At 38.8% G+C, this 26617-nt stretch overlaps 1 long non-coding RNA gene across 1 annotated transcript; it reads right to left on the bottom strand.

The window, feature by feature from the left end:
* Positions 1 to 2442: 2442 nt before the first annotated feature.
* LOC108446298 lies at positions 2443 to 23422 on the bottom strand. Its single transcript, XR_001861445.1, has 3 exons — positions 23267 to 23422; positions 3250 to 3255; positions 2443 to 2454 (listed from the first exon to the last, which is right to left on the bottom strand). It is a non-coding gene; the product is annotated as an uncharacterized LOC108446298 (long non-coding RNA).
* Between the last annotated feature and the right edge of the window lie 3195 nt (positions 23423 to 26617).

The following is a 26617-nucleotide window of genomic DNA, read 5'->3' as shown; positions in this document are numbered from 1 at the left end:
GTTCCTGAGCTGAGCCCCGGCCATGCGGCTGGAGAAATAAACATCTCTGAAACATCTACCACGAATCTGTCCATATATACTTCGTTTCCACGGGACTCCTGGTTTGAAATATACTTGTTGCAGTAATCCCCGCTGCAACAACTTATGTATGCACATCTAAAACCTGAAGGTGATGTTTGTAAGATCAGGGCCTTTGAGAAGAAATAGCATGTTTTTAATGCTTATAAATAATTCAATTTTGAATGAGAATTTTAAATCTCAGCATCTGGAGTTTCCCAGTGTGACTTTATGCTAGAGTATCTTGGAAAGAGGGGCTTCAAAGTAGAAAAGGCAATGCTTTAATAATTAATGTAATGATGAACTTCAGTGTATTGTCTCTAATAATCTCTTTGCTTTCTGTTGTCAGTCTGATTTATAATCAAAAAGTATACCTAAAGCTATAATATTTTCTATACTTCGAAATGCTAATGTGTTAAACTGTTCCAATGCTGTATTAGTACTTCTTTCATCATATGCTGTTGTGAAATACTCCTGAGATTAGGTGGTGTTCAGACACCACAGGTCAAGCACTATGTTAAAAGCCCAGGCCATTCTTTTTATATTACTGCAATAAAGAATATATTCATTTCATTTATATTACCACTTGGCTCTCATAAAAGGTCAGTTTCAGCTGAATGTACAATTACTTGCAAATGGCAAATCTTATAACAAGTGATCAACAATAAAAGCTTTTCTGGGTAATTTGTCTTTAAAACTACTACCTGCCATTTCTTTTGAATGACTTGAGCATCTTGCAGTATCACTTGGAGATCTCTGTCTTATTCCCCACGATACATGTAAGAAAACTATGCATGCTAATCTCCCTTTCTGCTTTAGTAAAGTAAAAATGCATAATTACATTAAAATTTCTAGTTGAAATAACAGGCTTGGTGCTTAAAACTCCATTATGGTATCAAAGTATCAGCACTCTCATTACTAGCAAAATGAAATTACTTTTCCAGTGAACTATGACTGTATGCCCCCTTTTGTACCTGGTTAATGGGTGCTATATCCCTGAGAGGGGAACCTTCATTCTGTGGTTTTGACTGTTCATGCTACCAGGCATAATTATTTTAGCAGCTTAAATATGTGTAAAAGAATTAACACTTCTCCAGAAATTCCTAAGAACAGCATATAAAGGTTGGTGTTTAAAGGCAGAATTGTTATTATGCTAAAGAGAGAGAATACATTACAAGATGCAAAAGGAATTTAAAATGCATTGCAGATGGCAAGAAAACATATGCTGGTAAAATTCATAGCACTTTATTCCTCTGTATGTAAAAAAGGCCTAAAACCTACTGAAACCAAGATTTGCTTTCTTCAGTACTTATTGCTCTAGACCTCCAGCACACATCCAAAAAATGAGCTTCCCTAATAAGAACATTTCTAGCTCTTGTTATAGGAGGCTGTCAGAAAGACCACCAGCTCCCTCCAATGAGCTTCTTTCGGCTAACATGACCTTTTCCTTCCAGCAAAGTGAAACAGCAGCACTTTATTCTGTTGAGCGACTGTGGAACACAGAAGACACGCAGCATTTGGAGGCAGGTGCTGCCAAAGATGTGCTGGAAGAGGTTTCCTCTGACTGCACAGGAATTTGGGTCCTACTGTGACATGCATCCAGCAGAGCCAGTCTCTGTGGGCAAAGTCAGGGGTTATGGATAGTGCTGGTAGGGCTTCTGTCCCCTCCACCCACTGTGAAACCTGAATGTGCAGGGGGAGGCTCTGCAGCACAGCCTCAGCCCTGAGATGGGCTGGCCACCCGTCCTGGTCCTGATTTTCAGGGTTGGGGACGGGAGCTGCTTTTGGTGCAGCAAAAAGAAGTAGCCAGGGCTGATACTTCTAATGCAAACAGCAAATTGCTCTCCAGCTCGTCTGGCCTGTGAGGTCTGTCACCTTGTGCTTCTAATGGCCTTTTAACTGTGTCTCCAGCTGAGCAGCAGATGTAAAGGGTACTGAGCATCTCGAGCTGTTTTTTTTTTCCTCCTGAAAGAAGCATTTCTACAGATGGTCGACAAACAATGGAGCTTTGGACCTGCTCACTGACCTGTTGGGCTTAAAATAGCAGGGCAAATCTCCCAGAATAAGTGGAAATGTTGAGTACTTTTAAATGGTGCTGTGCAGTGGCATAAAATAAGGTGTGCTTACAGAATAACACGTAGTATCTCTGTGTGTGCGTGTGTGTGCATGCAGGGGTAAATTTATGGCCTTTACCTGGAGTGGCTTCAAAGTCACATTTAAGGACTGAAAGAGCTAGAGAAGTTGCCCCTTACCAGAATAGGTGCCTGCAAACCAGGTTGAAACCTTGTTTTATGGGCCCCATCTGACCAAAACATGTGCAAACACACATGAATGCAAACATATGCACAATAAAAAGCTACACAGGGCTCACTTCATGTATGTCAGAAAGATCACAGGCTAAGTCAACCATGCTAGTCCTACTGTTTGGGAAGTCCAATTAGTTCAAGCTTGATGCTTGACTAAGCAGTAGGTCATATAACCTGCCATGTAAGTCAAAAGCTAGACTTTTGTGTTGCCAGAAGCAGTTTCGCAGTTTCTTTGCCAGTCTGTGCAGTTCTTGATATGTCTGTAATGGTAGCAACATATTTCTCTGATGTTTTTAGCCCTATCCCTCTGGCTTGTGTGTTGTTTCTAACGTACTAGAGACTGCAGGAACACCTTTCTGACATTTATATGAGTCAGCCTTCCTTGGAGGGAAGTCAGTGCATGGGGTGATTGTAGTATGGGATAGTGGGAGGATGCATGTGGATACTGCTGTGGCTGGAGAACTGTGGAGGTGTGTGGAAGTACTCCAGACCTGGCAAAATACAGTCTGTAAATGCTTCACTATGGGTCTCATGTCAAATGTCTGTGGATGGCTTTTGAGTTATGGTTAGTATCCCTTATGATCTTGTGACAGTGGTGAGTGATGGTTACATGGCCAAGGAGGCTCGTGTCAGATCCTGTGTACATGTCCTGTAAGTTGTTTTCAGTTCAGGATTCAGATTTCCCATCTTCAGGAAATGTTTCTCTGTGATGCTGACCTGAACTAGAAAACTAACCTGATAGCTAATCCACCAAAAACAATCTTGCAGTTGCTCAAGATGGTATGTGGGAATGTGTACCTGAAGTCACAATCTGATGGTGTTTTTCAGGTAGATGTCTTACAATTCTGTTGAAACTGCTAGAGAAATATTGTCCATCTTTTCTCACGTGTCACTGAAACACAGTGTGGCAGTAGTATAGTGTTCTTAGCAGTATAACTGAGAAGAAACTATTAGCAGCTGAACATTCTTGGTTATTGTCCCCACTTCTGTGCCTGTCTTTGTAACTGCATCACCAAAATTTTAAAAGCCATACTAGCAAAGTTGTCTGTTCTCCAAAACTGAAGGAGCTGAACACTTGTCTAGGATGAGGAAGTGTACTGAGAGGGCTTTACTACCTTAGGGAAACTCTTGTTTGTTACCGTGTCAGTGTGTGATAGATAATGGGGTCAGTTTAGTGGGTGTCTGCTGATTTTATGGCATGTTGAATTTGGGGCTTAAGAGGCAAATGGATGAAGTTTTTAGACCTCATGTTTATATACTGCTATTTATCACTGTTTTCATGTTCCAACTCTTTTCTACACCTGAGGGTGCCCATTCCCAACTCTGTGCACCTTTGACGTTAGACTCGTGCTCGCAGTAGCGCTGAAATAGAGATTGTTAAAAGCAGTGGCAAAATGCTTCTTTGCGTGTCCTAAGTATCCAGTTGTCAGCCATCAGACTTCAGATGCTGAACAATTTCTAAATGCCCTCCAGTTTCTTAGTACCCTTGTTTTTAAATGAGTGCTTTTCCTTAAGAAGGTTAAACAGTGCAGTGACAAATCAAAGGCAAGGGCTGATGTGTCCAGTGTCCTGTGGCTCAACCTGATCTGTTTTCTATCTTTTCTCTTAAACTGATGTAGTGTTTCACGGAGAAAGGAGCTGTAAATACAAACAGCGACTTCATCTTCTTTAGTTACACAGAATTGATTCACAGCATAAACACAAAATGTAAATATTTAGTTTTCTGATACTAGCTTTTGGCTTTACAACTTTAACATATAAGTTAATACTGCATATGAGCAATTTAGCCTCCCTGGATGAGAATATCTATAGATCATTTAATCTGTCAGCACTATCTCTGTTGTAGACAAATATGGAAAATACCTCTTGAACAGTTTCTCATTCAGGCCATTTTCCCTTTAACCAATTAGGGTCATTTGCAAGTTACAGTATTCTTATCTGGTCCAAACTTTGCATAGCATGCATGTATTTAAAGCTGTTTCAAAAATTCGATGCCAAAGCTGACTCACAGTAAAACCTTCCTTAATAAAATAGTTGTTATTTTGTGAAGTAGTGAAGTAGTCTATCCTCGGCTAGCAGTCCTGTTGCAAAATAAAGCAGGGAGGACAGATAATGCAAATCAAAATTGCAAAGTAAGTCGTGTTGGCTCAACAGAGGTTTAGGTGGTTTTGAGCAGAAAATCAAAATCTAATTTAAAAATGAAGGTATTTAAAAGAATGGCACAGGGGACGTTTATTTATTGAATTGGTGACAAGCAGGAGCAATATTCCTTGATCTTTGCTATTCCAAGAGATAGTCTTTGTGCTGCCTATGGCCTGGCAATGAGCTCTGTTAATGGAATACCTGGAACATAACTAAAATGCACAGATTAAATAGAAACACCTGTCTTTGCCATGTAGCATGGCAGATGAAGTGGAAGGACTCCCAGAAAGGACTTCCTGAAACGGAATGCTGAAACAGTGATTAGCTTGTTCTTAAAGCTGATCTTCAGAAGTCCTGTACTGTTCTTTGAATGAGAACTCCAAAGCCTCTTTCTTCTTTAACTACTGAGGCAGCATACTAAAAGCCATGTATGAATTGATTGTAGTCAGATTGGCTCTGAGGCACATGCATGGTTCTGTTATTAGTTTTTTGAGTTGAAGACCCCCCCCACCTGATTTTTTGCCTGTCTGTCTCCACTGAATGCAGCTGATGCAAGAATTTGATTGAAAATTAATTGCAGGGGTTTTTTTTACAAAAGTAAGTAGAGTAGTAAATCGAATTTCAAAATTGCAATTTAATTGTGAGAAGCACTGAAGAAATGCAAAGAAGGAACAGTCCTATCTGCAAAGAGGTTCCATTTTACATTTATGCCAGTATTTCTTCATGTGACTTACCAAATCATAATGTCATAGTAGTGGACTAACTGTTTAAGCCTTTCTCTGTTACATAAACATCAAATGTAATACAAATAAATCTGCTGCTTAAGTTTTCAGTTGTCCTTCTAAAGGAAGGCCAGCTTCCTAGCCTGGTGAGATTCAACAGTGATTGATGGATGGTTTGTGGATGCATCTTTTTACCTTGTTAATTAGTAATTTAGAGTTTGAGTTTGCTTTTTAAAGCAGCTCCAGCTGGTCACTGTAAATCATTGTCTAGAGGACAGTCTATGCTTGGTACAGAAACTGGCCAAACCACAGACTCTTTCCACCTCATATACCAAAATCTGGTTGCTGGTGAATACTTAAACACATAAATACAGATCATTGCTGAAGTAAGGCTTTTCTGTATGTGATGAACATTTTAAAATTGCTCCTCTCACAGTCTGCCCAACAGACTAACAATGCTGTCTCTTCAACCAAGAGGAACACATGGATGTATTATGTCCACACTGCATGGACATATGTATATACATTCATAAACCTGTGTACCCAAACAGCTCCTTACATTCAAAAAGTCTGCTGAGATTGTATCACATTCTGAGATACATTGTGACATTGTGGATAATAAGTGGATTATAAGTTTGTATTATAAGTAAGGTCCAATTGTCTTTTTAATAGTTGCATAGTTTTCCTGTCATTGTTCGTCTTTTTCTTCTTTGAGTGCTCTAGAGTAATTTCCCTTTTCCAGTGATAGGATGGTCACTGCCGTTACCTCCATGCTTAGTGGACCTCCAGCTAAATCTGGTTTCGACCAAAGGGGAAACGTTACAGAAGTTCCCTGTCCTTTTCAACTGCAAGAAGAACAAAAATCCAACTCAAGATGAAGCAAATTCTATACTTTACAATGGATTAATCCAGATTTTATTCTGTAATGCCAAACAAATCTGATATCAGTCCGTAAACTTCAACTGGGTTAAAGAATCATGTGTGTCACTTTGCTATTGATTTATATACCTTTAGGTTATTTTTTATAGTCCTTTCACCCTCATTATTACGTTTATTGTACAGCACAGACAATAAACCTTTCTAGAAAGACTAATGGCATTGGAAAATTAGGATCATCATCATCATTTTAATGGCTGATACCCAAGTGCTCATCTTTTTGTTCCTTTTTGTGGCTTGCCTGACGTTCAGAGCCGATCAACCTGTTGCATCCAGTGACTGTTCCGATGAGTCATGTGGAAGGGACTGAAGTAGTGCAATAAAACTTCTCAAAATGGAATTTAAGGTTTCTATACCTTTGTGTTAATCCAATAAAGATATGGAAGTAAAATCTTAATTCGTTCAAATGGGCGCATATGAGATGAGCTGTTTAAATTTTTCAACAATAAGCATCTTGGGAAGTTGATACTAAGAGCTACCAGCCACATTTTCTGATTAATACATATTTGATTTTTGACACGCTCATATGAAAGGCAAATTTGTAAACATTACTAATATTTATTCCACAAATATTTGTCTCATTTTTATTTCACCATGCTGCAATCTGCAAGTGCTAATCATTGGAACCCTTTGGAGCAAAGGAACTTACCAAGTTGTGTTAGATATAACAGGAATACAGTATTCAAACAAATTTTTGTAGAAAAAGTGTCTAAGTCGATCTAATTTTACAAGTGAGCTTCAGGCATGTCTTTCAATAGTGAGGAGTTAATTTGCAAAGGCAAGTTATAGAATCTATTCCGAACATTTTCTCAGTTCCTTACAGGGCACTTCTCTTTTCGAAATCATTCTTTTCCATTCTGTCCAGAACACTTCTTGTTTATGCTACACAGACACATACATACATCCCCATTTTAAAATAAGAAAAAATAACAGGTAATTCAGTTTTTAATGTTACTCATCATTGCTGAAATACTTATTGCTTCCACAAAGAATTAGGCCCTCACTGTTTTTACTGATGCAGTCCCTTATTTTAGGCAGCTTCCTGACTTGCAGGATAGTTTTTCATAGCGGTGCTTAAGGCTACAGGATACAATGCATGAGGGAAGTTAGTCAGAACAACTGAGTGATCAGCCAGTGAATGTGATGTAGGAGAAAAACCCTGTGCGTGATGCTTGCTGATGAGTGAGAGAGTTGAATCCTCACTCCACCTTTTGAGAGAACATCTTCAAGGCCCTTTTTTGGAGGGATGTGTGTGATCTTTCCTTTTGAAGCAATTCCACTGTGCATAAATAGTATTGCATAGTGACAAGAAATAACAGGAGAGTGGAGAAGGACATTTTTCAAGGGCATGTAGTGATAGGACAAGGGGGAATGGCTTTAAGGTGAAAGAGGATAGGGTTAGATTAGATATTAGGAAGAAATTCCTTACTGTGAGGGTGCTGAGGCACTGAAAAAGCTTGCCCAGGAAAGTTATGTATGCCCCATCCCTGGAAGTGTCCATGGCCAGGCTGTATGGAACTTTGACGAACTTGGTTTAGTGAAAGGTGTCCCTACCTGGAACTAGGTAATTTTCAAGATCCCTTCCAACCCAAATAATTCCAGATTCTATGATTCTGTGTTCATTGAGCCAGAGAGGATGTTTTGTTTTGTGCTTGTTTTTTAGCCCATCAGGGTTAACTATTGGAAGTGCGCATGATTATTGTTGAAGTTGAGCTTTGGGTAGGCTGTAGTTCGAAAAATGGTTTGATGATTCCTCAGACATGTGCATGAAACAGAATGCATTCTTGGAAGATGTTTTTATTTTCCTGTTAGTTGGAGCGGGTGGTGGTGCAGAACAGTTCCTTATATACCCTGCTAAGGGGTTTAAGATTTTGTGTTGTATAAATATATATATTTTAAGAATAATACTATTTTAAGAATAATACGGTAAAAAGAAACAAAAATATCCCACGGAGAGTCAGCAGCAGAAATCTTGGTGTTGTCTGTTGAAGATGAAGCTATTCTCCTAAGGTGTTCCACTAAGGTTAGGGTACAAGAGAGAGGTCTTGAACATCCCATGGGTTCTGTCTGTTACCAGTACAAGTTTTATTTGCTTTATGAGCCTAGACAGAAACTCAGCACTGGGAATAGTAACAGCTTTTAAACTTTTTCCTGGGGAAATTGTTTGACTTTAGAAATACCTTAGAAGGTTGCAAAGGTATTGCTGGCCAACAGGCACAAAATAATTTGATATAAAATTGAGCTCTGGGTTGCTGTTGGAAACCACCAAGATAATGAGTCAGTTTTAGAAAAAGACAGGTTCGTTATTTTTTAATTGGGCTGCTCATCAAAAATTCAAGAGGTGTTCCAAATATCACGAAGTTTAAGGAAATTAAGTTCTGATGAATTCCGTATACATAACATGATGAATCTATCGATTGTACACTGCTGACCCTCACAAGTGAGCCCTTCCTCCTTTTCAAGACGTCTTCTCAGGTGAAAAACAACACAAACATCAATTTAAGCAGTATATAAATGCAAACTGAAGTTAGTACTTAAAATGAAACTTTAACAAGACCAAAAGCATTTTGGCAAGATTATTTCAGGCAACAGCTAAAATAAATGAGAACAGCTTTCCTTTGTGATTAACACCATTATATTCTCATTCATTTAGGACATTATATTAATTCAGGATATTACATTCGTTCAAGACTTGCACAGCAATTTTCAGAGGAGCTGTGTCACAACAAAATGAGAAAAGCAATAAAAGACACAGAACTAATAATACATTTGATATTGAGAGAAAGCAGGATGCAGAGTGGGCTGGGAAAATTGGGGCATATCTACATTCAGCTTGCTGCAGAACTCTGATGTAGGAAGACGTAGGAACTAAAGAAGCATTTCTTGTGCAGTTACCTAGACATAACTGTGACAGAGGAGGTGGGTATTTGGTGGAATGCTGATGAGTGGACTTACAAGGCTTTCTGAGATTGGTTTTTTGCTTTCACTTTCAGTATAAATTCTCTCCTTGTTGCCATCAATCCCAAAAATAAAACCAGGATCAAAACTCCCTTTCTAAGAATTTTGTAGTCATTTGATAAGGGCTTAATACTGAACTCAAAAGTGAGCATGACACTTCTATCACTTATCTGACTGTGTCTTCCTGAGTGACTAACAACTGCAGCAGTCTTGTGTGATGTCTTCTGAAAGTCCCTCCCCTTAGTATCTTGCCTTTCTCTTCCTTTGGCCCTTCCCTGAACAACCACTAGGTTTTCAGCATCTCCACAGCCCCCCTTAGCTCATCTCAAAAAGCTTGATGCAGTCTCAAAATGCTCTTGCCTCTGCACCCATCCTATCAGCAGTCCTTTACCTCTGTACACAGTTACCCTGTTCCATTGTGCACAGAATGCTGGGTGGAGAGTTTCTTTCTTTGACTTCTTTTTTTGTTTCATATTGGATATGACAGTCTCACCAAGAAATCATTCTCCTTGGGCATTCATGAGTAGCTGACTCAGTGTCCTCTAGTTTTCACTGACTAGGTTACTAGAATTCTTCCACCTTTATTGTTTCTTTGGTCCTTGACAGGAGTTAGTATTTGTGTTGCCTTTATTATAAAAATAACCTGATGATAAATTTCCAGCAGCTTCACTCCATGCCACTTTTTTCCCAGTTGCTTGATCTTTTTATTGTTTCTTTTTGGTGTATGCCCATGTCCTGGCCCTGCCCCCACTCCTCTCCCTTCCCCTCCTGCTTTTTTTAACTTGCACTTAGTATTTTGCTTCTGCAGCTTCAGACAGTAGTTTTATCTGCAAGTTACTCAAAAGAAGATATCATTTAGTGTGGTCTTCTTATATTTATGATTTAGCCTCCTTTCAGTGCATTTTCTGTCAGCCCTTTTTTGGAACACTTTGTTACTAAAGCCTGTCAAAACTGTTTGATTTTAGAAGGGCCAGGACATCTTTGTTTGCCCAGAATTTTATTTCCTGAACTATTTATTTTGGAAGATTATTTTCTTAAAAGTTAAACCATATGTAAGAAACTTCTGGGGATATGGAGAGGAGTCCAGTCAGTTCAGTCCTTGAGAAGGAACAAAGCACTGGGGAATGAAAGCATGAGGCACATGGGTTTGCTTCTGCAGAGCTATGTAAAAATAGAGGTACACGGGCTGAGTTTAGCAATATCTGCTGGAAAAAAAGACGCAATAACTAAAGTAATCTTTTGTAATTTTAGCGTGTGTTAATGCAGCAATTTTGCTTAAATTTGGACAGTATCAGAATCTTGTTTAAAAAACTCTTAATTTTACAACCCATCTGTAATTAGTATTTTATTCTTAGACCGTGAAAATTAAACACAATGGAGTTCCTGTCCTTCTCAAAAAGGGAAAACCACTAGCTGTCCATCCACATTCCTGCCACAGTGGAGGCCCCAGAAGTTTTTTGCTAAAATTCCCGTATACTCAAAAGAGCTGCTGAGGCATCCTTTGTGAGCCAGCGGATGAGGCCTCTGGGAGGGCTTCAGGTAGGAGATGGCAACAGCTTCTCAGTGGTCCCCTCACTCTGCTGTGAGGTGAGTCATTAAAAAATCATGGAATGTTTTGTGTTTAAAGGCACCATAAAGATAATCTGGTTCCAGCCCACCTCTCATGGGCTGGAACACGTTCCACTAGACCAGGTTGCTCAGAGCCCAAACTGAACTGGCCTTGAACAGTTCGAGGGATGGGACAGTCACAGCTTCTCTGGACAACCTGTTCCCTCACCACACTCTTCCAGTATCTCATCATCCTCACAGTGAGGAATGTCTTCCTAATATCTAATATAATGCTGCCGTCTTTCAGTTTAAAGCCATTCCCGCCTTGTCCTATCGCTACATGTCCTTGTTAAAAGTCCCTCTCCAGGTACCCTCTTTAGGTACTGGAAGGCTGCCGTGAGTTTTTCAGGAAGCCTTCTCTTCTCCAGACTGAACAACCCCAGCGCTCTCAGCCTGCCTTCATAGGAGAGGTGCTCCAGGCCTGTGATCCATGGCCATCCTCTGGACTTGATCCAGCAAATCCGTGTCCTTCTTATGAGTCACTGCTGTAATGAGCTTCCCTGGCATCTTGAGTCCAGGTGGCTGCACTCCAGACACCAGTGCCCTGAAGCCCACCTACAAATGACATGGTGTGGCCCAGGTGGGTCAGGATGCCCTACGTGACCTGACTTACATTGAGCAGCAGCACCTCTGGCCTTATGAAGTACTTTAGTACTGTGTGAAGTAGAAGAAGGTATTGGATTGGTTTGAATTTGGGTAGGACATGACTTCAAATAAAGATGTTAGGAATGAGAGGTTTATTACATTTTTTCTTCCCCACTTTTGGAGGAGGGAGGAATATTAATAGCAAGCAGCAGTACAGATGTATTTTTGCTTCTCAATCATCAGCACTTTGGGAAGAATACAGGCAAAGGACAAAACAAGAAAAAAGCAGCCACAAGATAGAAATGGCGGTATGTGCTGAAAAGCACTGCCTTTGCCATTCTGCTATAGTCAGAAAAGTCAAAATCCACATCAAGAGTACAGGAATGAAAAATGACAGTCTCCTAGATTGAAGCCTGACAAAATTGCAGTGAAAATAAGCTAGCTCCAAGCAAAGCACTGCTTATCTACCACTTACCATGATGCTGACTCTTAAGATAAAAAGTGTGATACTGTATTTGGGGAGTGGAAAATTAATTTTTTTCATTAGCATGGCAATTTTTAATGTCATTATTTCATAATTACTCCACAAATTTTGGAGTAGAGACATCTAGCATTGCCAGTAGCTTTTTCATCTTACTGAATAGCACTGAAAAGGAATCAACATAATGAAATCCAAATACAAAATTAATATGAAATTGCCAAAGATTTGGCTTTTTTTGTTTGTTTTGGTTTGGTTTGATTTAAACAGATACACAGCCTTTGAGAAAAAGTGCTTTTTTTTTAAATTTAAAAAAAATAATAAAAAAGGTACGGTTTCGTAATAATGCATGGAATAAGTTTTTGCTATCTAAAAGTGTAAAACACCAGAGGCAAATGCAACTTCAGTCTAAATCAGGACTGTGGAAGCACATGTGTGTGGCACCACAGGGCTAACTGATATATTTACTGCTGCTTTAATCTCCTTTACTGGACTGCACATGGCCAATAGGCACAAACTTTGTTTTTTGACTTTTTTTATGTTAACTGTGCTTTTAGTAGCAGTGAATAAATCCAAAATTAGGAAAGAAACACCAAAACAGTTTTTTTAACAGTGTAAATAAAATGTAATTTAACATGGTAGCATACTGTGATTATAACCTGATGTGAAAAGTACTATATCAGCAAAATTATTCTTACTTTATATTCTGGGGTTAACATTAAATAGTGATAAGGACTCAAGGACTGAAATTGTGAAATATAAATTGTTCATGATCCCTTAAATAGTGGTGGTACTCCTTGCCACCCTTTTACCTGTGACTAGTTTGCCATTATAATCATGAAAAACCCCACATGGTCAAGATACAGCTATTTTAGTAACTCAGGTAGGCAGAACAGCCTGGAGTTTTGTTCTTTGGCATCGTGCTGTAGAGCAAGGAAATAGTTTATTTAAAAATGAAAAATCCACTTACTCATTCCTTGCAGAAAGTTGGTAGTTACCACTGATGCAGATTCTGGACAGAAATTATACAAATACACTTAATGAACCAGGTATTGTGATGACTGTTGCTTAAAACCTGTTTCTTACACTATAATTCATGAGCAGATATTGGTAGAAAAAGCTTTACTTTGAACAGAACCAGAGCTGGAAAAAAATACAGGAGAGAGAAGTCTGTGATTTGGACAGAGAGGTTGGTTTGGTAAAACCAGAGATTACTTTGTATTTCTGTATGATGCTAGGGACAAGTAAAAGAAATTGATCCAAAAAGAAATGTACTTGAAAGCCCACTGGCAACAGGATCAAAAGGAAAGCAAATGGGAAATAAAGAGGAGGGTGAGGGAGAAGAGGTGCTCCATAACAATGTGCAGCAGCCTGTGGAGGGAAGTGGAGGTGAAGGAAGTGTCATGTTGTAGCTTCCCTTCAGATGTGAGTCTTAAATCTTTTTTTTGCATTTTTTGCACATGAATTCTGTAGAATTTTATTTGCTTTCAAAAATCTCATCAGACACAAGTGCTTGTTGGAATATTTCTGACAGTATTCCTAGTGTTTGAACTTCATAGTTGTCATTAGTTCTTTCAACAAATATTCCATGCTGTTGCTTTGATTTTCATAATTAGTCACTCTCAATCAAGTACATTTCTCAAGGACTTAAATTGTGAAATATAAATTCTTCATGATCCCATAATGAAAAGGCAGTTTTAAAGGTTTTGATTCTCAATATATGCTCCAGCTAAGAAAAGAATGTGACTATGTGAAAAAGAACAAGGAGTCATGCTCCAAAATACTTCAATTTAAGGATAGGTTAGGGAATTTTTTTAATACCTTCTTAAGATATTAAGATGCTAGTCAATGCCCAAATACTTGAAAAACTTGGAATTGATTTATGAAAGATAGAAGTCTGTATCTTATTTGTGAGGTGCATATCTATATATCTGTCTGTTTATCTATCTGTCTATCTTATCTAGAGGTGATTAAAGCAAAGCTGTTCATTTGTTGGTATTTGTGAAAGAGTATTTTTTTACTATATGTGTGACATCAGAGGGTCTCAGCATAGGAAGTGATGTGTGATTCTAGCAAACAGAAAAGCAAGCAAAGTGAAAGGTATTGTTCTACCCGGAAGTGAAGTCTGTATTGCAAGTGTTTTATTGTGTGCAAATCCAGTAATACACTTATACAGGAGCTATGAATATGCAGACCTCCAAAAGGTCTTAGAAGGATTTTGTGAAGAATTTAGATACTAACATCTTAACAGTTTGAGTCAGTGTCTTCTTAAGAACCCCAAGACCTCTGTAAAAACCCCATAAAAAACCAGCTCCCCTGCCCCAGGCAGTTGTATTGGCTGTTTTGGGGCAGAAACTTCAACTTGCTAGCCATGAGAGAGGAGTGCTGTTCTCCTATGTATGTTCATCACCCAAAAAAAAGTGTTTGGCATTTTGAATCCAGCTGGATCTAGGCGTCTGCTTAATCAGATTTATGAGCCTGTTATTGTGGTGTATAGATACCCTGCAGTTTCCCTTGGAAATATATAGATTCCCATAGTCTTTATGTTTTCTTTTTTCTTGTTATAGTACATGACAAGAAAACAGAAAATATGTGTCCTTTTTTTTTTTTTCCTGTTGTAGTTACTTGTAGTAAATGGAGAAGGGAAGACTTCTAATTGAGATGTTCCACATCATTCCCTGGAATTCAGGGAACACACCTGCATTAGCATTTCGGTATGAATTAGGAATGGGCTTTGGAAGTAAAGTTCCCCATTGTCCGTGCTTGGATTCACATCATAAAGTGGTCTTGAGAACACAATAAGGACTTTTTGAGGGTAGCGAGGCAATGTGCTTCAACCATTTTGAGATATTCAAATTCCCAGGCCCAAATCAAAATAAATCCAAACCCTTTAATAAGTATAGTGTGGATGTCGGTTTCTCATCAGCCATGCATTACCCTAAGGAACTGCTTCTATTGAACTGCACTGCTTGCTGCTGTAGGTGCAAGCATGAATTTCTTCAAAGCTTTCTCTCTTTTAGCTACAGGGTGAGTCTGGGTCCTCAGCAGAGGCAGTCAGAATCACTGTGCTGCAGGAAGGTGCCTAAATTTGAGGCACTGAAAGCTCATATTAGCTGTCTAAAAGTAGGTGATAAAAATACTGTTCATAGTGTTTATATCATAAAGTGGAGCAAGGCAGTGCAGGCAGCTGCTGTGCATCACTTCTTACTTCAGTCTCCTCCGGTGAGTTATTCTCCCTTGGGCAGCATGTGATGGGGATTGCACCCCATCTGTGCTAATCCAGCTCTTGACTGTTTGTTGTTTTAGAGAGACATGATAATGTTACAAAAAACGAAACAATAGAAAATAGGCAAACCCTTCCTTTTTTTTTTTTTTTTCAGAACACACCCTTCTCCACACCTGCATTCAGCTGTTTGTAATCACTAGGCTAGTGCAAAACAAATATGTTGATCTGGTACTAGGACTACTAAATAAACTATCTAAATTGTTACTAGCATTGACTCCTGTTTTCTAGCATGTTCTCTCAAAAGCTGTTTGGTAAATCTTGTTCTGCTGTCAATTTAGATTTTGTTTCTCCCTCCCAGAAAACACAGACCTCTCGGTTCATTCAAAGAATACTTTGTGAGTACACATTTCTCATGTCAAGGTCATAATAAATCAAGTATGGAATGGTGCAGACTTCAGTGATGTACTTTTCTAGAACTTTCTGATTCTCACAGCGTTTGTAGCATATATTTCTACTTAAAACACCGAAAAATACTAGCTCATAGCTAAGATCAAGGAAAAACAAAAAGACAATATGCTGGCGTACTATCAGAAGTTTAGAATTGTAACATCAAACATTAAAAATCTAGATAATTACAATTGTTGCAGGAGCTTTGTTTGGCTCGCTTGTACCTATGAGTAAGGATAGTCCTAGAAGTATACTCATGCACAAATTCTCATACATGATCCCTTATTGTACTTAGACAATGAATTATTTTCTCCCTCTTACACTAGATCTTATTCAAATTCTGTTCTGAAGATAAGCTATAAATATTCTCACAGCCTCTTTTCTTACAATGACTATATCTGGAAACTTAAATCCTTTTATTTTCACAATTTGTCCTGAGATATTATTTTCCTTTTACATGTGAGAAAGAAATACATCTTTAAAGATTCAGATGCTCAGCTTGTGTTGTAAAAGTACTTAGCATTTTGTATTTTCAGAGCATCACTAGCACTGGCTTTAGCTGCAGTCTCCAAGCAGATCTTCTGTATAACAGGCTCTATTGCATCTGGTTTTGGACACCAGAAAGTGATTAATGTAAATGGAGAATCATTTGTGAAAGTCTGGCTGAGATACAGGAACCTATAGGAAGAAGCATGCTACAAAGCAGTTCTGCATGGAAATGCTCTTGCCGTGATACTCATGAGATTATCCTTTTCTCTAGCTGCAACTCTTATCTCCATTCACTAAGCACTTGCCAAGTTTGGCAAAATAAAAGGCTTTTGTCCTACAGACTGAATACCACCCAATCTTGCTCACACTAAACCTACTTTAGTCCTATACCATTCACCAGTGTGATGCAGTTTCATGCAGGACAGTAGGTATTATTTTATTGTATGAATGTTGCCTTTCCTAACTTCTTTCACGATCTTTAAACAAGACTCCTTAGATGTGTATAAAAGTTACAGTGCAGGTGCCTGAATTTACACTTTTTTATTGCCATGTCATCTTTTTGTATAAAATTCACTCTACATCTGTTTCGCTGTGGTCTTCTTTCTGCCCGAAACACATCCTGGTTTGTTTAAAAAAAAGTCCTTTATGGATCTTTTGTACTTTGATGAATTTTCATGGTATTCTTATAGTTGTAGCTTAATGGAATTGTATTAAAATGAACAGGGAATATGACGGCATTCATTGAAAAACGTGAGCTGAGATGCACACTTAAGTGTTCTGTGACTTTGGCTGGTTGATAAGATTGGAGGATGTGCTTCAAATGATACCCAAACCAGCACCACTGCATACACTATGGCACTCTTGCCCTGGTAAGGTTAGGAGGAACCCTAGAAGGACATTTACAGGAGAGAAACCAAACACCTGGTGTAGAGTTTGATTCTTTTGAGCATCTGACTTGGATTCAGGTCTGTATATGCCCGAAGAGGATGGTTTGGGATTAGACTCACTGGTCCTCTTCTTCATGAAGTCTCTTCTGCTGCAAGATTGTTTGTCGCTGAGGGCCCAAGAGACAAATAATGTGAACACAGAGTTTGCATGTGGGAGTGAACTTGTCAGCAGAAAGACCAGGGAAGGCACGGTTGAAAAACGAATGTTTGGTTTATGTCTGAGCTCTTCCAGAGAGGGGAAAACCACAGTTTGTTCAGATCAAGTGGCAGCTGCTCTAAGTGTATTGAAGTGCCAGGTTCATATGGGACACAGACTTATTTTAAACACTCCACGAAAACGAGAACAGTTCTTCAAAGTTGAAAGCTAGAGCGTTCATTTATTTCAAACGTTTCTCTTGGAACGATTTAGTAGACTAGACTCTTTGCTTACTATTGAGTAGTTTATTATTGTTTCTGTTTCCTTCTGAGGGTTGCCTTGGATATTGTACTGCAAAGTTCAGAACTTCCCTGAAAATTCCAAGAGAGAGAGAAGCCTGGCTTATCTCCTTCTCCTTGCTGTTTAGTGAGGTTACAGCTGTGATTGAATTACATGAGATGAGCAATTGGCAAGGTTTAGGAGACATACCGTATCGTGATCCCCCTCACCTAATGCCTTTGACTTAGTACAAAACTCTCATGTATTGCTGATTACCACTTTTCCCATTTCTGCTTAAGAAGCTTTTTTCCTATTATTTTTTCAGCCTTGAGAAGTTTTTGTTTTCAGCGTTCTCAGGAACATTTTTCATTATACTGAAGTTTGCAGCATGTAATGCAGCTTCGATCCATAGTACCATGACCTTGCACCAGCCAACAATGTGGTGTCAGTAACTGGTGTCACTCAGCGGCAACAGATGCTCCTCCTTCACCATAGTTTTACCTGTCTCCACAGAAACTGATAGCTCAGATGGATTTCCCAGAAGCAGAGCTTTCGTGTTGAAGGCTTAATTTCAAATTATAATTCTGAAATGTGTGTGCTGCCCACATCTAATTCCATTTGTGCCTTCCCTGAGTGCTGAAAAAATTTCATCTTCTCTCTTCTCCCTCCCCTGTCTTCTGACATAATTGTAGTAGCTGCTGCCCCAGTAGATTTCAAGGAGCATACTAGAGGCAAAAACCCAAGCAAACAAACAGAGCAAAACAAAATAAAAAACCACCCTAATACGTTTTTTCCCTTTAGCTTCCATCCTTAATCCCTATAATCATATACAACTGAATATAGGCAGAAACATCCTGAAAAGGCAGAACTAAATCAGAACTTGATGGTTTACTCTAAGACATGTATACAGCAGACAGTATTCCTAAAATAAACTACAAATCTATCTGGTTTTGGTTTTTTTAATTCAAATTTCTTAACCTATTTAATCTTTTCAAAGATAAAGTTAACTCATTGTGGTCTTCTCTGTATCTTTGCTAAGTATACCATCCTGTTGAGAGTGTGCAAGATGTGCATTGTAAGGTTACATAGTAAATAATTTTCTCTTTTGGTCTTGTTTCTTGTTGCTTAATAATTCCTAAAATTGCATTTTGTTTTTAACAGCTACTGGGCATGAAGAACAGTAATCAAAGGGTTTAAATTGACTATTAATACTAATGAAAGTTACAGCAGTCCATGACTGTCTGTGGTTAAGGCTCTCCCTTCTTGCCTTGCATATGCAGTACTCTGCAAGTAACTACTTTGAATTTCATGTGTCATTTCTTTGCCAAGTGATTGAGTATTGTGAGATCGTTGTACGGCTCTTCAAAGGCAGTTTTATTTACTCCTGTTCTGGTTAATTCTTTACCATCACACTTTCTCTTCACTTACCATTCTCATTTCTCAGATGCTAAAAAAGAAAGTTCAGTGTCATGACACCTGGAAGAAGTCGATGGGAATGCTTCCTTCTATGTTGTGAATACTGACCATTTTATTTCTAACATGCTTCCTGTCTGCTAGCCTGTTGCCAAGCCAGAAGACACTCTTACCTCTCCTCGAGGCCACGATAGTCAGGTCTAAGGTTCTTTTAAGTACGTTACCTAAAAGAAGGATTTTGGAAATTCAATTGCTTTTTGCAAATCATTTGCATCTTATACACACTTTATTTACTCTTTCAGAGAAGTAGTAATTTGTGAGACAGGACTTACTATCATGCATTCAACACTTTTATGTTCATTTGGTTCATCAGGCAAACTTCTGTTGATAAATCTGATACAGAGGTTGGGATTCCTCTTTTGGTGTTTATTAAATTCTGAGGGAGATTAAAAAGCCACCTCTCATAGATCTGCAGCCTTTCTCTGACACAGAGCTTGATTTTACTGACAAAAACAGTTGCATTATGTGCTTTCACATGTTCTAGACTAGTTTGAAGTGGAGTACAAGTTACAGGAGAGAGAGAATCGGAGACGTTTGAAGAATTAGGAAACCACTGTTTTGTGGACTGAGCATTACCAGAGGTCTCATTCTTCATTCAGAGGCATCTTATGTCAAACAGGAAGCTGAACTCGTCCTAATCATGATTAGGCAGAAGCAATGCAACTCTTTATAGAAAAGCCAGAACCGTGCACTAATCACCACGAAAAATAAACATTGTTTTTAGAAGACCAGTGGGACGGATTTGTTGTACCTACTTGAGTTAGCACGAGAGTAGTAAGTGAAATTGCCACCCTGTGTTCCAAGCACATTCAAATAAAAGCTTTTTTCTTAGAATTGCCAATATTAAGTTTAGTTTTAGGGTTGCTTCTTTTATTTCAAACCAGAAAAGTTAAGAACTTGGGACATTATTCTTGCAGACCCATGAAGATCAGAGTGAGCCTTCCAGAGATACCACTGTAAGGAGGTCCATTTGTCTAGAGAAGTATGGCCACAGTCTTCAAACAAACATCTTTTTTGAAACTAGAAGCATTTACCAAAAAAATGCAGGATCACATTATTAATTCGGATGAATACTTGTTATAACTAATCTGGCATTAATTTTGAAGTAAATCCAAATAGCATTCTTCCTTTCAGGTAAGCATCCGAACTCTTCTAACAGCACTATCAATCTGACACAGAGAAGTCATGACTTCTGTTTGGAGATCTGTGGGGTGAATACATGGCTATCAGTACAGCAATTTACTGTTTCTGCTGTTGGTCAAACCAAGTAGAGGAAAATAGAAATTGTATATTACATAGAAAGTTTGGTTTGAATTTCCATACTAGAGTAAGAACCTGCTTTCCAAGCAAGATAAATCTTTCCAAGCTCATAACTGTGAAAAATTGCACCACCGTTGATTTATGGACCTCAGTGTGATGGAAGGTAGAAATGTATTACTGTGCTTACTTGGAGGTTTTCTTTCTTCAGCAACAAAAGTCCTCAGATCAGAAAGTTCTAGAAATGCTGTGTAGAAATACAGAGATTTATGTTCTGAAGTATTAGAAATCTTTTCCTTTTTCCTAAGGTTGTTTATTTGTTATTTAGTAACATTGAATTAACTTTGCTGTGAAAGTGCTGATACCAGGCCAAACTTCAGGGAGTGAGACATGGTATCACTTGTTTGATTTTGCCCTCTTTTTGTAGGGACCAATCTGTGTCACCCTTAAGAGGCTTGGGATTTTCTAAGAAAGGGAAATTTCATCGGTTTTCTGTAACTTAAGGTTTCCATACTTTAACCCATTTATTAAAAAAACCCCCGCAGGTATGTGAGGCCCATTGAATAGCCCTACATCATTCTAATTCTTTTGAAGTGTCTGAAATGTTGGCACTAGAAGACTTATGCAGCTTTCAAATGTATGAAACTTGTAGATCTGCTTTCTCTGTTCCGGGGGGAATTTTATGACAATATCCAACTGTGGTGTGTTTGCTTGGTTGAAGTTTTTATTACATGGTTTGGATGCATGGTATTTTTTCCCCTGGATTTCCACCTTCCATCCTTACTCAATAATGCAATATGTTAAGCTGGGGATTTTGTTAGCCAGCATTAATAGTAATCTGCTTTCAGTGTGTTTTTATGTGGCTGCATTTGAAGTGCTGATAAAAAGTTATGAGTTCCACAAGATGAGGACATAAAAGATGCAAAATTCAATCCTCTACCTCCTGGTCTTTTAACCACAATATTATCTGAATCAAGGACACTATCATTATGTGCCATAAGACCTAGTATTTTTAAAGAGTATTTCCCAAAGTAATTCTGACAGATTTGACAGATGTAATCTTTTTACCTGGTCATCACCTACCAGGGGTTTTTAAACACTTACTTATGTCATAAGAAAATATTAAAAAGGAGGCCTAGCACTGTAGATACTACAACAACTATCGTGGTGGTCTGGGCTCTAGATGAGCCTTTCTCAGGGGTATTGCAGCACAAGCCAGTGAAAAAGCCACCGTGCCTACCAGACATTACTGAAAAGCAATTGCTGTGCCTTGCTTGTATCCTGGTACAACAGTCAGGGATGTGTCTTAGGCTAATGCAGAAAGGTTTGTTGTGAAGGAGTCTAGTTAAGGCAGTTTAAAATAGTCTTGGAGCAAGATGCTTTTTAAGCACTGTGTAATTGGTGCTTTCATTACATAGCCCTCTATTTTTTTTTAAATTATTTTATTTTATTTTATTTTATTTTATTTTACTTTATTTTGCTGTAAATGCTAAACCCCAAATATATAGAGAACACTGCTGTAGGATTTAGTGGCCCTAAATCTTTTCCCTTAGCACCAGCACTGAAATTCATCCTTCTTGCTCAACATTGTGATAGAGCTCCCCCTCTCCCCCTGCAGCAGTCAGCTGAACGATCCTTCCCTCCTGGGGAAGAAAAACCTCTCCTTGTTTTGTTCTTTCTTCTGTGAGTATTAACTCTTCCCTTGCAGTCTTTCTTTTCTTGGGCTTCTTTTCTGCCCTCTGGTAAATATAACCTTGATCAGCATCCAGTCAGTTCATTTCCAGAGAGTCTTCTCTCAGCTTAGTCCTCAGCAACTTCTTTAATGCCAGCTCATGAAAACGCTCATTGTGCCTTGTTCATAGTCTAAAATAATTCTAAAATCATTCTTCAGGTACTGTGGGACAGTTATCCTCATTTTCCCTGTATTTGTGAGGGTAAAAGGGGTCATGGAGTGGGATCAGATATCCCTAGAGGGTGGAATCTTCACAGTCACACCCAACTTGTAGGGTTTTGGGACCACTAGACAGCCCTTGTATATACACTTCTCCTGAACCAAAATATCTTAGCCCAAGTCCTAGCCAGCAGGACCACATAACTCTGTGATTGAAATGCTCCCAACCAGTCACTGAAACTTGGGAAGAGATATCTATAGGTTTGCATATGAATATACATATGTATCCACATATATATCTAACTAATTATATATATCTATATATCTAACTGTGTATAGAATCATAGAATCATGCCTCTTCTATGAAGACAGGCTGAGCAAGTTGGGGTTGCTCAACTTGAAGAAGAAAAGGCTCTGGAAAGACCCTAAATGGTGTTCCAGTACCTAAAGGGAAAGCTGGAAAGCTGGAAAGGGACTTTTTACAAGGGCATGTAGTGATAGGGCAAGGGGAGTGGCTTTAAGCTGAAAACAGGTATATTTAGATCATGTATCAGGAAGAAATTCATTTGTCTGAGGGTAGTGAGACACTGAAAACGGTTGCCCAGAGAAACTGTGAAAGTCCCGTTGTCACCGAAAACCAGAAAATAAACTCTCCAACCAGACTGTTAGGTTAGAAAGCTGACAGTACTTTATTCAGCACTGAGGTACATGGGGATCACTCCACCCAACATGTACACCAGTTGTCAAAAGTTTTAATTATTTATACATTTTAGCAACCAAAGGAATTTGTGTTCAATGGAATTAGTATTCACTGGATGCAAGTTCTCATAGTAGATAGTATTCTATCTTCTACTGGTTAATGATTTTCCCACTTCTCATGCTAATTAGTTCGCATGCTCAGTTTCTCTCTTCTTTTGGGTTGGTGGGTTTCTTAGGTCAGTGGTCTGTGGGTTGGTGGTTGTAGATCCCCCCTGCCAGAATGACCTTTTACCCACTTGGAGCTGATTTCAGATGAGCTTCTTCCTTATTTTGGGAGTCCTGCCAAATGTCCTTGTTGGCCATAAATTCTGTATTCTTTGTGCCCATTATCAGAGTTGCATCCTTCTTTCCAAACTATGTTAACCTCCTCCCCAGGTCTCAGATCACTGGAGCATGTCAAGTCCTAAACTTTAATTTGTTGTTCTAACACATGGACATCACTTCAAGGTTGCTTTGTTGGCTTCTATCTGTTTCATGGACTAAATCTTGCTTCTTGTTGATTAGGTCCCAGCATTTTCACCCAATGCTGCATAGACTCCTTTTTAAAGAAATAGAATTATTTGGTAACACCATCCCTGGGAGTGTTCAAGACCACACTGGATGGAGCTTTGAACAATCTGGTCTTGTGGAAGGTGTCTCAGTCCATGGCAGGAGGGGTTGGGACTAAATAGCCTTTCAGGTTCCTTCCAACCCAAACCATTCCTATGTTTCTGTGATACCTACTTCATCAAAGGATAGGGTTTTCACCTGGGATGCCTGTGGCCACAGATCAGACACATTAGGAAGGACCTCCCTCACCAGGCTGAGAAAATAAATGGCTAAACCCCCTTTTTTTTACGGTGGGAAATACATCTGAGAAACTCCTCATTCTTTCCTGGACCTTCTTTCCCCTAACAAAATTTTTTTATATAGAAATCTTGTCTGCTTTTTCTCTGATGCTGGTCCCTTGCAGATTTTAGTAGGCAGTCAGAGTTCCTTGCTGATTCCCAAAACCAGCAAAGAGTTTGCTGTAGGTTCAAAGCTGGCTCCCTGCCAAACTTCTTTAAGGGACGCAGGTGCAGTGCTTCACTGACCATTACTGAAAACAGGTTAACTGTGGAGGATGGATCTTCTTTAGTAACAAAATTACCAATTTTCAAGTACATAAATTCTTTGAGAAGAAAGGGCTTTCAGCTGCAGTGAACTTGTGAGCAGCAAAATGCATACCTGTGATAGGGACTGTGCAGGCAGAGTGAGTACAGTGATGTGTTGTTTTCTCAGTGTAATAGTGTTTCATTCACTGGAGCAGCAGGATGGATGCTACAGCTGGTGACTGCAGAAGAGTGTGAGGTTAAAAATTGAGTGAAATGACTGAGGTCAGGTAATGGGACTGAGATCAGAAAAATTAGATCTAGTTAGACCAGTTTTTTGCTAAAAGGCTGGACAGGATTTAAAGGATTTAAAGTTCTTGGGGCGGGGGGGGTGTAAGTTGTACACATCTCAGAATTTTATTAACTTCTTTTAAGCCTTCTGTCATACACTAGCTCAGCTTTTAAGTGTGCTCTCTACTTCTGTGCTGTGTGCTGGAGAGATTTTCCTCCATATTGACAGGAAAGTATTGCAAAATGCTTCTTCTTTCCTTCCTATTTTTTGTTGTGCTGATTCTTAAAACATCCCATTCTAAAAAAATGTATTTTTTATTCCCTGGATGCCTTTAAAATAGTACATTGTGGGGCTGGACACTTTTAAGTGTTTCAGTAGACACACATGCACTGTTTTCTCTTTAAGGACTAAATAGAATGTCTTTAAAATATAAATGTAGTGGGACCTAAATACAGAATGATACATTAATTATATACAGAATTAAGACTATGCTTAATAAGAGCAATCTTCCTTGCTTGTTACAGCCTCTCTGAAGATTTCATTGCTCTTGCTTTTGTGTCAATACAAACTCTCTCCCTATGAATTGAAGCTTATCTGCAGACCTTTTGCAGTTTGCTTACATGGAAGACATTGTCTCCAAGTAAAAGCTACTGCTTTCCTCCTCTGCTATCCCTGAGCTAGAATGTTCTGTCTGTTTACTCACCATGAGAAAAATGCTCTTTCTTCTTCTCTTTGCTGAGACCCGTGGTGATGACTACCCCTGGCACTGAGAAAGAGGTGAAGGAATTACTATAATTTCTTCCCAAGGTTCTTGGAGTAATGCTTCAGTGGCTGCTTCAGAATTGTGAAGTTGTGTTCCAGCAGTGCCTGATGGAGACACATGTGCTTAATTCGTTAGAGAACCATTCCTAAGACAATTTATAAGGATTTCCCTGGGATCAGTGGACTTAATAATATGCGGCTCATTCACAGAAAAGTGAATTTTGTGCCTTTTCTTTTGTATTAAAAATATAATGACTCAAGAGAGGTTTTAAGCATTGGCATAATACGTGGGCTTGGGGTTTTTTAGGTCTTTATATATCTTTAGCTTTTATTGCACCTTAGACAATGAAATGTTAAAGCAAGTGCGAAATCTCAGACTGGAAAAATAAAAAAAATAATGTAATAGCAAAACCAAGAAAGTCTGAAGGTGTAAAGATTTGTGCAGTGTACATAAATGTAGGAAAAAAATTTAATCTTGATTAACTATCAGTGATGCCAGTGTTGTATCTTTCCATATTTTATTTCTGAATATTGATAAATCATTTTAGTGATTGGGAACCCTCGCCTTCAGTCACTGTTTTGCTTCTGTATATTTCTTGGGAGTGGTTCAGTGAATTAGGTCCTAAAAGTTCATCCATTTTTGTCTGGTAGCTTTTCAAACCAGCAAGTCCACAATCACAAGAATACACGAGGAAGTTTCTTGAGTCTGTCAAGTTAGTGCATGTCATACTAAGCTGCTTGGGAAACCCACCCTGCATCCCCTCCATGTTTCTTTAGGTTAATGCTGGTGCAGTTCAGCTGATTGCAGTAGATGGAGAAGAATTGCAGGGCTGTTGTAAAGGCTGTGGTTTCAGCCAGTGCCTCTCTAAATGATAATGTTACCGGACAAGCAATATTAAAACAAGGCAAAACAAAGCAAACCTCCTTCTCCACCAACAAAAACCATTTAGGAACACAGATTTCTCACAAAATTGAAGTGATGATCTAATGGCAATTTTTACAGGAAGACAGGGGATAAAACATACCCTAGGTCTACCTTTAGATCCCTTTCAAAACTGCTAGAGAATATATGTAATTTCAACCGCATTTTCTGCGATTGCTCGCTGTGAGTAACTGCACTCCTTTTAAATGGGAACAAACTCTATCCCTTCATATACATGTGCAGTTCCCAGAGAAAGCAATGTCTTTATATAAAAGTGGTTTCTTGAAAAGGTTTTCATGTTCTGAGAGGCTTTGAAAGAAATGGTTGATGAACCATTACTGGTGACCTAAAAGCTGTGCTTTCAGGATGGAGGTTTCAAAAGCTCTTATTGAGGACCTCCATAAAACTTGTGGGAACAAAAGTAATTCTGTTTTTAAAATCTGCCCTAAACCTGTGAGCTTTCCAGGTACTATGGAAGAATGTGATTGGGCTGTTTTCTGCCCAAGAAAAGCCTGTGTGACCCCTACTGGTATGCCCTTACTCTGTCTTGGGGCATTTCTGCATTCTGCGAGCAGTGCAGAAATGGGAGTTGCGTCCAGCATCCAAGGACTGTCATAAAATTAAAAATTAACAGTTGAACTCATGTGGAATCAACTCAATTTTCAGTTGTCTGCTTCTGTCCTAACAAGCAAAGAGTGTCATTCCTTCATGAGAATGAATATCTACCGTAATTGCTTTAATTAAATGGTACTAGATCAGTAGTCATATAGGATCAAACCACTGCCATATTATACATTCAAGGGCATACAGACATTCAAAAGAGCCCTGGGCAAAAGTTGAAACTGTGATCTTTTCTAAATTGTTATTTGTTATTA

Source organism: Corvus brachyrhynchos, unplaced genomic scaffold (genome assembly GCF_000691975.1).
Source record: "Corvus brachyrhynchos isolate BGI_N302 unplaced genomic scaffold, ASM69197v1 scaffold12, whole genome shotgun sequence".
Taxonomy (NCBI): Eukaryota; Metazoa; Chordata; class Aves; order Passeriformes; family Corvidae; genus Corvus; species Corvus brachyrhynchos.
The sequence above is the reverse complement of the archived record's forward strand: the minus strand, read 5'-3'. Positions and strand labels throughout refer to the sequence as shown.